Here is a 13819-nt window from a genome sequence, read left to right as displayed (position 1 = left end):
CTTGTAGCCCTCCTACAAGTTGCTGATGGTGAGAAGCCCTCTATGGGCTACATTTATGAGGGCATGGATAGGGTCAAGGAGACTATTAAGGCCAAATATGTAGGAGTTGAGGAAAACTATGGCCCTATTTGGGACATAATTGATAGGAGATGGCAAAATCAGCTTCATAAACCCATCCACGCAGCAACCTATTACCTCAATCCGGCATACCGTTTCCTTGATGATTTCAAGGCAGATGAGGAGGTTCTTAGTGGCCTATACACAGTGGTATCGAAGATGTCCCCTAATCCCACAGATATATTGCTTGAGATGGATGTCTATAATAATGCATCAGGGCCCATTTTTTCAAATCAAATTTGCAAAGAAAATCGTACAAAATTGCAGCCAGGTAAAGATTGCAGCTTAAGCCTTATACAATCTAGTTTATAAATTTCTAAGTTTAAACTTAAAGTTCAAATTTTGAAATGAGACTAATATTTTTTTGTTTTCCTTTTTTCAAAATTCAGATAGATGGTGGCAAATGTTTGGGCCTTCAACCAAAAACCTTCAGCAAATCGCCATCCGCATTTTGAGCCAGCCAAGTAGCGCTTTTGGATGTAAGCGCAACTGGAGCATGTTCGAGCACATTCACTCGAAAAGGCGTAACAGGTTGTCTATGCAGAAAATGAATAGTCTAGTCTTTGTGCACTACAACCTGCGCATTAGGATCAGGGAGATTTTGGATAGTGACACCTCTCCGATTATTCTAGAGGAGGTTGATCCAGAGTCTGATTGGATCACTGAGGCTACTGATCCTGTCTTTGATGATGAGGACCTACAGTGGCTTGACAAGGCAGATAGAGAGGGCCAGGCTGAGGCTGTGGCTATGGCAGCAGAGGACCAGAGAGCTCCAGTTGTTCCTAGTGGCAGCTCACAGACATTGGCAGAGCCAGAGGCAGAGAGTACAGTTGATCCTAGACGCACCTCACGAGCTAATGCTGTGGCTATTGAGACATCCAGGACCTACCTTAGACGCCTTACTAAGAGGCATTTTGTAGATTATACTGAGCCTGAGCCTGAGGTTGAGGCTGAGTTTGGGGATGAGGATGAGGATGACGATGATGATGACTCCTCCGACTAGGAGCCATAGCTGTAGACTTATAGTCTTGTTTTAACTTTTTGTTTAACAGTAACTTAATATATGATCAGCATTTAGAACATTTGAATTTGATGATGACTATTGAATCTTGATGTGTTGGATTTCATAATGCATAAATGATAATACATATACATTTTGATGGTTTGCATGGATTTATCTTAGTTTGACTTTAATTACTAATAATATAGTATTTACTTTTAGCAATTTACCTTTGTAAGTTTGTAACTTTGTAGTTTGTAGTATTGTACATATGTAATCGATGTTTGACTTTTAAGTTTTAAGTTTTTAACTTTAAGTATGTGGCATGTGCATTATGATCAAATTATCTTCTATTTAATGATGTTATTGTGTCTTTACGCTTTATTCAATAATGGGTGCAAGGAATGTTCTTTAAATCCTAAAAAATCTCAAAATTTCGAGGTTTTTTCACTTTGCTGAGTCACCGCCGAGCCGGGTCACGATTCAAGTTACCCTTGCCGAGTCCGAGCCAAGTCCGAGTCTAGTTACACTAGTCTACATCAACATTTCACTTTAACTCTTGTGATGTTTGGCTCCTATGGATAATGTCTTAATTTGGACAATGTCATGTCTTTTATGCAAACATTGTTAGAGGTTATTTTCCACTCCGTTGTAGTCAATTCTAAACTTCAGCATGGATGTCATGACAACAAATGGCTTGATTTCTTTCCATTCGGTTATTATTGATGTCTAAACTCAGATAAGCTTTTATTGCTTTTTAAAAGAATTAATGTATTTTTTATGTTGCAGGGTCAATGACTTTAGTCAATGTGCCAACATGTCGATGTGGTGCTGGCCCTTGTTTGTTAAAAATCTCCAACATGCTAAAAAATCCTGGGCGCAAATTTTGGTGTTGCCCAAATAAGAAAAAGGTCGTTATTAATTTTGTTAGAAATTAGCGTAATGAATAAATTATTATTATACTAGGAACTAATGAAGATATGCTATTGTAGGGACACAATGGATGTGGATTCTTTGAATGGGCTAGTGATGCACAAACAACAAGTACAGTGCGTGATGATGGAGTAGAGTGCAAGTGTTGCAATATTCAGAAGGCTGAAATTTACTTTTTACGATGTCTTGTTTGCCTTTTAATTGCATTTATTTGTTGGGAACATATGCGAAAAAATGCATAGGTATAATTTGTATAAGGATTTTTATTGATGACAAAATCGCTTAGGAGGACTTGATATCTATTATAAACTTTTGTTAAAATTATCTTTACAAATAAATCTTATCTTTAGCCTTCTAAATAAAACTATGTTCAAATATCGTATATTTAAATTTTTTTATATATTTAAAACTAAAATGTTTGTGTTCGACAAAAAGGAGAGACGGTTGGCATCTCCATTGATAAGAACGGGAATACTATTTGGACTTTCCTTCACACACGACTATCAGTCATTGACGGTTCTTACCCAAAAATAAAATAATTTTAGTTTTGATATTATATTCAAATTTATAGTTATATTTAACATAATTTTTTATATTATTTATGCATAGAATAGTATCTATAATCAAATTCTTCAAATGTAATAAAAAAAAATTTAAATGTTGTCAAATATTTATAATTAAAAATTGTAACTTTTGACTTCTTTAACAATAAACATATATATTAAAAATCACGCTGATAATGGAAACAATTTTAGGCAATATTGAGTATAATTTTAAAATAACTAGTTAAGATCCAAAAACGTGGGTGATAAAGTGAATTGATTAAACTTGGGTTGCTTTCACTAGGAAATTAATGTGTGGGCTAAGCAAGCAAATATGTTTGTGGATAAGTGAGGTCTAAATATTTAAACTTTTTAAACTTTGAAACACGTTTAACTCGGTATTAAGTGAAATATATTTAAAGGATGTGATATACCTTGTCTAAATATTTAAACATTTTAAACTTTGAAACACGTTTAACTCGATATTAAGTGAAATATAAAGGCTGTGATATACCTTTCTTACAAATAAAGTCAATTTATAACGAAGAGGGTAGTAAATTAATTTGACTATTAAAAAATTAACAAAAAAATATTTTTTATAAATTCATATTAAGATTTTTAAAAAAACTTATTCTAATTCTTATTTTTATTGATGCAACCAAACACGGAATAGTCATCTACCGATTCCTCTTCCAGGACAACCAAACAACTCCAAATGATATTCCAGAAGTTATTTTCAGAATGCGTGAATTCTCATAGAGAGCTTATTCCAGCATAGTTGAATTCCGCATTGACCAATTCTTGCAACCAAACGGGGCCTAAGAGAGCTGAAATCATTCCCATGAAATATAACCTACAAAGGAAGCTCATAAAAGATCACATCAACAATCACATTATCGATCACGATCCTAGGCAACAAAAAAAGCACCTTGTTGTGACATAAAACCCCAACTTCAAGATATTCCCTCATGACATCCCAAAACTAAAGCAAATCAATCATTGTCACAACTCTGAAATCTACCAACCAAGGAATGTCATTGTGGTTTCCAATTGAGATCATAATATTGACACTTAACCTCCAAGTGTCAATGGAAGGTTTTTTAACACACCAACACAACCAAACTACTGCAATCAATGGGACACCATCTGAAAGAATGCATACCATCTCCATGTAGTATCTATAGTAACTTCTACTCTCAAGAGTGGAAGCCACAAATAAATAAACCATGTCTAGAAGAACACTCACAACCAACTGCCATGTAGCTTGCAAAGGTTCAGCAACCATTTTTTTCTGGAAAGAAGTCTCCATAACCAACATGAAAATGTAAGGCCACTGGTAATCAATACAAAAACCTAATAAAAGTGTAGGAGACATGAATATGGAAAATAATTGAAGAGTCATTTCCTATGATCAAATCACTTCTACCAACCAACCACAACCATAAAGTACTTTGTTGGTCTAGAGAAATCATCCAACTCTGTGTCTGAGATTTTTCCTACAACTCCATTCCTCAGTATACCTTGTCAAGATGTAACATAGAATCAAAAGACAAACACAAAGTCCTCCAATATTCATGCTAAATGTAAAGTAATCCTTTGCAAGAGTTCAACAAGATCATTATCACTGAGCCACAGAGATTTATTATGCTTCCATTGTACTGTATTGCCACAACCATGAAGATTTGTGAATTATTTCATTGTTCCAACACGAAGAGTCCCTAAAGGATGAACAAAAACATGTGGAAATTCGCTATCCAGAACCATCATTGAGAGACAACTACCCAAGTTTACAACACATACCTTGATAAGATGAACACTTTGAATTAGGAAGGATTGAAGTAAACAATAACCACTATTATTCATGACTGAAGTCAGCAAGGCACAATCTGATCAAAGTGTGCTACACAGAGAACAACAAAAATACCAATTTATTTCTCAAATACAAGCATGTGTGAAAGGCATAGCACTGCGCCATTTACAACTAAAAAATACTGGGAAACACTTCCAAGCAATCACCAACTGGAAAACCTCACTTCTTCAAAAAAGAATAGTGTACCAACTCCTCTGATAATCACCAACTGGAAAACCTCACTTCTTTGAAAAAGAATAGTGTACCAACTCCTCTGAATGAGAGTGAACCATGAAATGAAGCCACAGACCTGCAACCAATCAGCAAGTAGACAACTGAAAATCTGAGCCATTGTTCACCAAAGAGCACTCCCAAGAGTATTCATTTGATCAAAGATCTAATTATTTCTGGGAATCTTTCTCCAATCTGCATGTAGAGGAAGCAAAAGAATCAGATAATGGCTAGAAAGGTGCATACCAAGACTCAAAGTGCCTTCCAAATTGACATGCACACCAAAGAAATTTGTGTCTTCATCCATGAAGCCATCAACATTTAAGGTGCAAGGAGCAATTTTTGACTTCAAAACTAACCCCAAAGAGAACTTAGTATGTGATGAAAAATTACTCCTTCCAAGGGACAGGTTGTCAGATATGTAGCTTTCATGTTTAGGTCTTTGATTGTTTTATCAAGAGTTACATAAATGTCAAGCTTGAAACCTCCTCTCCTTGCTACTATTCTGAAAATTGCAGCGAACTCAATGACCTCATTTGGAAACCTGTCAAAATCTCCTAGTGTCATATCACACCAAATGCAATCTTCATTTGTCTCCTTGGATACAAATTTCATAATCAATGATTTCCTAAGAGGGTACCTAATCCCCTCATTAGGTGAATTCGGATCATTAACAGGCTGAAAACCATACACTAAAGTAAGTTTTGAATCTTCCTCTAGATCCCATGCCTTAATATTTTCAACAAACGCAGTACTGCAACCAAGAGTTGTTCCATCATCCAACTAAAAAAGAGAATTGTCAAATGTCATATCATCACCCATCTCAAACAATGGGTTATGAACACCCACCAATTGATTCTTCCAATCACATTCATGCAAAAATAATGAACTGCTGCTTTGATGATTACTAAAATAAGTAACTTTCATACTTATCAACTTTAACTCCATAGCTGTCCCAAATCACTCAAGCCTCTCTATTATGAAGATTCTCAACAATAGGATGCGGATCAACAATCTCATGAAGTCCTAGCTCAAAATCAGCTTGAAGCAAAAATAATTCAAATTATGCTTCAAAGTTATCATTAGATTCATTGATGGTGTCCTCTGTGCATGCACTTTGCCCAAAAATCAGATCATCATCACAATCAAAACAAAATTCATCCTATGTAGGATCTTCATCATACTTAGGTGTTATCACATCCAGATCCCAAATGCTAAAGGGCTTTTTAGTTTATTCTCAAAGAACTGTGGTCACTGTCCTCCTCGTAGCTAGTTGCCCCTATGAGAGAGGTACACAACACTGGTGTCTTCATAAACACCCATCACCCAACCTATGTCTATCTAAACCACTATCACTGGAAATATCTAAAGTCAATCCCAAGGCTGATGCTTTTTTTAACTCTTCATGCACAAACTCATTAACAATAGTTGCAAGCATGTCCAAAGGGTCACTCTGCAAATTTGTCACCTGTTCTTTATCGACCAAGGCACTATCTCCATTCAAATGATTTGCTATGAACCTCTTTTCATTTTTTTGTTTATCATTGTTTCGTGCACTAGAAGAATATTTTTCATTTACTTCTTTATTTTTAAAGATGGATCTTAACCAACCAGGGTGCTCGCACAAGTACTGAATATCATGTCGCATTCCCTCATAAGTCTTCATCTTTATGATACCACTATTGTTTCCTCCATTTCCGCAATTGTTGACATCACTACCCATTTGTCTAGCCATCATTGTCAATAAGTCCATTCGTTGATTTGAATCCTGAGCTCTTTGTCCCCTATTCACTGTAACCTATTCACCTATGCTTAAGTGTTCTTCTGGATTTCTCTATTCTTCTTGCTTTGTATTCAGTAATGTCTAGTTTCTCTATGTATTAAATGATGTGAAAACGGTTGTATACTACAAATAGTCATATCAATGTCTAATCATTTTGCATTGTACCCACCATGATGACAAGATACAATGCTTTGATATCACTGTAGCATACCCCCTTGTTATGAACAATTTTTTTCTTGTCTTGACTCACAGGAATTTTGTTGAACAGTTTGCTTGCACTTCAATTATTCTGAGTTTCCCAGCTTGCTGCTTGTTGTCTCGGTTAATTTATATTTTTGTGAATTTTCAAGTTATGCAGATATGAAATGTAATCATTATTAAAGTTTGTGTGAGGCCTCACCCCGACCCATCATAGCATAGATACTATATTTTTATTGTGTTACTTAGGACTGGGTATTTCAACATATATTTTTGAGACTTGATGGATAGTAAATTTTGCTAGTTATCCGATGATACTTACCTTGTGATTTTTCATTTATGATATGTACTAAGACTTAATTGGCATAGTCGATGAATTAATGGATGTTTAATCATTACTTCATTATTATGATAGAAAATGGAATTATGTTGTGATTCAAATGCTTAAATTGATCTTGTAGGAAAGTCAATAATATGCAGATTTTTGAGGCTTAATGATTTAATGTTTGTAAGCAAATGATGGAGGATAGGAAGTTAATTATGAAATATGTTATATGTGAATTGTAGAATAACGAAATTATCATGTATCTTTACTTTCATATGTATTTTATATGTGACTTTTCATTGGATTACTGATGCTCAAGTTTAGTGTGCAGGAAAGGAACCATGAAAACATAACGGGGAAACAAAGTATAAACACATGTTAATATGACATTGCCAAGGTGAATCTTTGGAAGATTCGTAAACCTAGTTGTGATGTGTTTATTTTGTAAACGTGAGATGTATATGTGTAGTATGTATTTTATAAGTAGATTCGGAACATGTCATGTGTGATGTATAGTGAATTTTGTGTGTGTCCCTTGACACTTGTACTCGTTATGTGAAAATGACATGTTCTTTGAAGATGGATCATGTAGCCACCTTATCTCAAATTAAATTCCTTAATTAAGAATTAGACTTAATTGCCTTGATTTAGTAAGGGAAACAAGGGTTGCCCCATAAGAAATTTGAATTGGACTTTAACTAGCATTGTGAGGGCCAAAGAGTAGCTTTAAGGTGAATTTGTTATGGAAATAAACCCTACCCATGATAATACTTTAAGTTAGGGGGCTAATAGTGACCACTAGGGTACCTAGAAGACCTAGGAGACCCCAAAAAGAATGCATTTTATATTGAATCCGAAAATGTTAGTCATATATAGAGGCATGGCCAACTTAGAAACCCACTTGCTCACTCTCTAACTTTAGAGACATTTAGAGTTTGGAGAAAGAGGATAAGGAGCTCTACAACAACTTTCATTTGCCATTGCTTGGAGTGAGGTTGGTATCCATGATTTATGGTGTTTCCTCATTGTATTGTAGATTTGATATGGTGTTTCTTCATTTCATTGTAGATTTGTTATGGTGTAGATGTGGTTTTGTGAAAAATCTTGTTGTATGTGTGTTGAATGTGTGAAGTTTTATGTGATTTCTTCCTTGAATCTTGTTTTGTTTATGTTGTTTGTTTGTGTAAAATGGATGTCAAGCATCACTCACCCTTGGGAGGGAAGAGATGCTTGGGTGAAGGGGTTAGTTGGGCTCACCCATGTAATTAAGGAACTCTCCCATGTGTGGAGATGATTTTGATGTGTTCAATGGAATATGGACTTCATGATTACTTGCATTCTTGGGAGGTATAAGGTGTACGAAAGGGGAAAATATTTTAAGGCCTTGAAAGGGCATGTTACTTATGGGAATATGTGATTATATGAAATTCATGGATTTGAAATTCTCCTCCTGGAGAGAGCCCACCTTCACCCTATATCTTGATTCTATTGTTGAATCTATGTGCAAGCCTTAGAATGGGTTGTATTGTGTTGTGTTGAGTTGTGTTTTTTATGGTTATGCATAATATGTGAATGTGAAGGTGTGCAACCGTTTGTGCCTTGTTTCCCCAAGCGCGATGGGTGGTCTCCTTGAGGCCTAGGATGGGAGGTGAGCCTCCATGGTTCCCCATTTTTTTCTCTTTTGTAGGTTTTACTTGATAATTTTGGAAACTTGTAGCTCATATAATCCTTTCCTTTGCATGGAAGAAGAAGACACTATTGTATTTGTATTGAATAGAAGGCACTCCATCTTGTTATGTGATCATATTGTATTGTAAGAGTGTTATCTTTGTTCTATTTCATTTGTCAATAGAGAGGTTGTGAGACATCTATGCATTGTGAGAAAATGTTTCCATTATGAAAATTTTGATATATTGATTTCACCACCCTATGTACAAGTTTGATGAATGTGTTGTATGTAAGCTCGTGAGGGACATGAAAAAGAATTTCATTGTGTTGATATTGTTGTTTCATTTTCCTGAACATGAATGCATTGAATAAAAGAATTAAGTATCATTGTTGACACTAGTAAATTGAAATAAACTTATCTCTTTGTTAACCTATTATTCTTCACCTTCATAGAACAACTAGATGCATTTTATGATCAATCTTGACTTTTGTATAGATGTAAAGTATGCATTCAATAGACAATGTATTCGTATTTAGAATGTAGTCATAAATAGATATCCTCAATGAGATTGGAATACTTGATGTTCTTAAAATTGCATGCAAAGATTTCATTTGTGCTTCATATAAAAGTATCTTGGAACTAAATTTGGTAACAATTTGATAGTGGTTATCTGCAATACATTAGATTGCCATTTAGATTATGTATTGGAAGGCATTATACTATGTTAGAATATCATCAACTCAATTATATATAATCATAGAGAACATATGAAGAAAACTAGGCAAATAAGTATAACTCTAACAATAAGGCCTGTAGATGCATATTAACTTGTTGGAAAATGTATGGCATTTCAAAAAGAGCCTCTCTCCAATAATACAGTCAATAAAATAATGATATCAAAATAAAATAACATTTTTCCCTACCAATACCATTTCAAAAAAAAAAAACATTAAGTCACCATCATATTAATAATGCTTTATAAGACGTTATTCAAAAAAAAGACTAAGTACACTATCAGCCTACCTAATAATCAATGGACTAAATAAATAAATAATATTAATATCTCAACTTAGGAGGCGGCCTGCATATTAAATATGACAAAAGTGTTGGTTTAAAAAAAATCTAATAATGCAAATTAGAGGGGGGGGAATGGTCCATCCTTCCCACTTGTCCTAGTAGCCTTCACTTAAGTGGGAGGTGTTAAATGCTAGGGAGGCGCCTTGTTTGATACACCACCCTCCTCTCCTCTTTCCCACATGGGAAGGGAGAGAGAAAAGGGGCAGTGGTTAGGGGTAGGGGAATATAGTTAAGGTGGGTCTTAGGGGTTAGGTAGATGGTAGGGGGTAGGGTAGTTTAGGTTTGTTTTTTTTTGTTTTTTTATGGGTGGAATTTTAAGGTAAGATTAGCTTGATTATTAGGGATATGGAGTTTAAATTAGAATGTTATTGATAAGGTTAAAAAAGGGGGTAGTCTAGGAGATATTAAATAAAAGGGGTTGCATTACACTAAGTGAGATAGGAGATGTAGTTAGGTTAATTTTCTTTAAGGGATAATTTTTATAGTCTTATGTTAATATAGACAGGAGATGTTAGTTTACGAAATGTTAAATGAACTATATAATTGAAAATTAATATTTCGTGGAAGATTATAAGCTAGGTAGTTAGGGAGTTAAGAGATTATAACTAAGTTTATTCTAGGGGGTATTTTCCATGGAAAAATTTATGCGTATTTTTAGATTGATATTTAGGATATAAGTATAGATAATAGATTTTTGAATGTCGTTTAAGATGCCCTAACAATTATGAACAAGAATAGTTTAAATATAGTTGTCTTATAAAAGGAATATACATATATATTTCAAGTAGGAAAATCGGTTTTAAACTGATAAGAGTATCGATTAACAAAGGAAATAATGAATTCCTTGAGTAGTTAAGGTTTAGTAGAGCCTTGGAATGGAACTGTAATTAATATGTTATATAGGTTGCAAACTTATGTTAGTTAGAGCTTTATTAAGTAAAGACATTTGGTCATTTTAAGTTCACTCACTAAAGTAACTTGAGGTAGCAACCCCGAGATCGAACTAATAGATCACCATTTTTGTGTAAGAAATTGCATCGAATAGTGGAGTTGAGAATTTACTATACTTCTCTAATTGAAATTCAAAAAAAGTCAGTCTTTGACCGAATTTCCCTCGTAACTCATTAGAGTGTAACTTACGCACATTCCGTTATAACCGCGTACCATTCAAGAATAACCCCCAACCTAATAAAAGTGGGAGCCTTATCAAATTAAACGTCAAGTCATACAACTAAATTGTAAACATAAACTTATCCTTAAAAAAAAAAAATTGTTAGTTGCATTTTTGCCTTGTAAAATTTTGGGCATGACAATTTGCAGCTGCAATAGAGATCTTTATCTCTCGAAATCTAGACGTTACTACCATAATTGTCATCGTCAGCTGAAAAGGACACTTAAGTTTAATTTGTAATATTAAATATAAATGACATGTGTCATTCACATGCATTCACGCATGAATATTCAAAGAGTCATAATTAATTATAGGAGTTATGAGAATCTCAAGAGACCTTCGGTTATAATGTGAAGAGTCTTTCCTATTGTTATATATTCACATCAAGCAAAGGATATTGTACACTTGAACATTTCATTATCAATAAAGATATTTTTGTGTTGTGGCTAGGTTTTTCCCTTCATTCACAAAGGGTTTTCCCAAGATAATTTTGGTGTTCTTTCTTTTTGCTTTCTCTCTTTCTTATTGTTGGTTATCTTTATGGATTTTTGGGCTCTAGTTTTGACATGGTATCACAGCTAGCTTAGATAACAGCTTAGAAAGGTTAATGTTCTTTTCTTTATTGTGTCTTCAGGTATTTATTGGTCAGGCACAATTGAAATTTTTATGGGTTCTTGCATGGTGTTTTGAATGAACAACATAAGCTAACAGGTCAAACCTGTGAGACATGTGCCGCTATCAATTGACGAGGCTATCAAATGGCAGTAATGATAGCCAAGGCACTTCTGCAAAATCCACGCCATCTATTTTTGTGTGTATGGTGCCTGTTTCTTTTGAATGTTTACCTTGATCATGATCGCATAGTTATGTGGAAACATAAATTTCGTATTGGCAATTTTAGCTTTTTAAATTTGGATTTGCAATTGCAGGATCACGTGTTTTATTGGATTGCGTCAATGTATATGAAATTTCAAATTATCATTCTGAGTCTTTGATTATCTTTGATAACTATCAGTGGTTTCCCTGTTCATTCTTTTTGTCATTCATTGTGGAGAAAAGCCTAAGCACTAAGTTCGTATACCTCTTACTCTAATCTGTATCTATCGCACCTTAGTCTATATTGGTGTCGGGTTCACATTTTTGCTTTTATCGTTTGTGCTAGTCTAAATTTTTAATTACTCTATGTGGGTAATATCTTTGAAGTCTATCGAGTAATGATCTTCTCAAATTCATCAATGTCGTGGAGTCTAAGCATTGGCTCTAGACTTTAAATTTTGATTGTTTTTGTCTGGTTATATTTCTCTTTCTATCAACATGATTGCATCTCTCCCTCTATATAAGTTATTGTGGCGGTTTTTTATTTTTGGCAGAGCCAGTTGTTTTTCTTCTCTAACCATTCATATCTTTATTATGGTTTGTCGGTTATGAGAGGTGATTACGACTTCTCATATCTAGCTTCTTGAAACTGCCATTGCATTTTCTTTTGATTTTTGAAAGTTTTTTCGGTTCTATGATCTTTTCTCAACTAACCCAAGAAGTGGCTTTCATTAAAAAAAATGACAATCAAAAGAAAATCTAGAACAATACATCCGTAGGTGGAGCTCTCCTTGTCCAAATAACCTTGTCGAAATGGGGCACTGTTGGTATGTGAAAGGCAGCGGAGTGACGAGAAAGTAGGGATTTGGTGAGCGAGCATGATGGGCATGGAAGAACACAGGTGGTCAAAGCAGGCAAACACACCATCATGAATCGAACTGCCCTACTCAGGACCTCTGCGTTCTGGATGCTCTCCTTTCTTACCCCTCCACCATTCTTGATCCATGAGTTTGTTTATATCATGCAATATGTTACAACTTCAATTCATCTTATGGATTATCGTGTTTTGCATCTCCTTTTTTATAACAGTAGTTGTTTATGTTGTGATGAGCATTGTTTACTTGTTAGGGTTTTGAGTCTTGAAGAGAATAAGCACGACTTATGTGGTGATGACTACAAATTGTATTTTTAGGCCAGTCATGGCCGATCAGGTGGCAAAACAACCATATTATGTTCCGTCATTGATAAGCAATTCCACGCCAAAAGTTAACGTAGCTTCTTATTCAGAATATCATCCTCAGAATATGGTGTTATTCAATATCAATCTGATTGGCATGTCGATACCAATCATAGGAGGCAGAATATATCATTCCTTCAGAGGCAATTTGGACTACAAAAAGTTTCTTGAACTGTCAATCTTTGCCACCGGCGTCTTCATCTTACTTGTTTCCTTTGTTGGCTTGATGAGTGTCTGCTGCAAGAACTTTGCATTTTTGGGATCTTCCTAGCACCATGTGTGTCTCTCTTTCAAGCAGGCACTAGAGCCTTTAATGAGCCTTGTATATTGGTCTTTCTCTCTTATGTATCTCCATTTTCGTACAATTTGGATTGTGATGGTCTCGATAGCTGGAAATTATTGTTCACCTCAAGTTTGAAGTGTATCGGGTGCATGCTTGGGCTTCGTATTCATCGTGGAGAGTGTGGGGTGACTCATCTGCATTGATCATTGCATTTGTATCAGGCTGCTCATCTGTATTTTGCGGGGGATGATATTTTATTATCATAAAGATAAGTTTTTATAAATTTTTATGTAACTGGAAAGAATGTTTTATTTTCAGTACTCATCTCCTTATATGAGATTAGTTTACTAATCTCATTTCGTTGCAGGATGCAACAAGAAAAGCAATGATTAAGAGGGAGATGTTTTAGCTTCAAAGGGAGGCTTCATTCTTAAAAGGGAGTGTATGGAATCTCCTTCATTCATATATATGCTTGTAATGCTTATCGTATTTGAAAAATTTGAGACTTAAATGGAACTAAGTCCTGTTTTTATGCATATTTATATTTTTGTGTGAACAAATGCCATTGTAAGATCAGCTATGATAACT

At 34.7% G+C, this 13819-nt stretch overlaps 1 protein-coding gene and 1 non-coding gene across 4 annotated transcripts in view; one reads left to right on the top strand and one right to left on the bottom strand.

Annotated features, from left to right (window-relative positions):
- The window catches only part of LOC149578454 (mannose-P-dolichol utilization defect 1 protein homolog 2-like), a 110128-nt gene that overhangs the window by 17754 nt on the left and 78555 nt on the right, over window positions 1-13819 (bottom strand). The window lies entirely within an intron of this gene.
- LOC149578455 (U6atac minor spliceosomal RNA) lies at window positions 2471-2594 on the top strand. The gene has a single exon (XR_016358089.1). It is a non-coding gene; the product is annotated as a U6atac minor spliceosomal RNA (small nuclear RNA).

The sequence above is a fragment of the Cupressus sempervirens genome, chromosome 1 (genome assembly GCF_028749045.1).
Source record: "Cupressus sempervirens isolate cs-2001-9-10 chromosome 1, ASM2874904v1, whole genome shotgun sequence".
NCBI lineage: Eukaryota > Viridiplantae > Streptophyta > Pinopsida > Cupressales > Cupressaceae > Cupressus > Cupressus sempervirens.
This window is presented reverse-complemented; position numbering and strand designations above follow the sequence as displayed.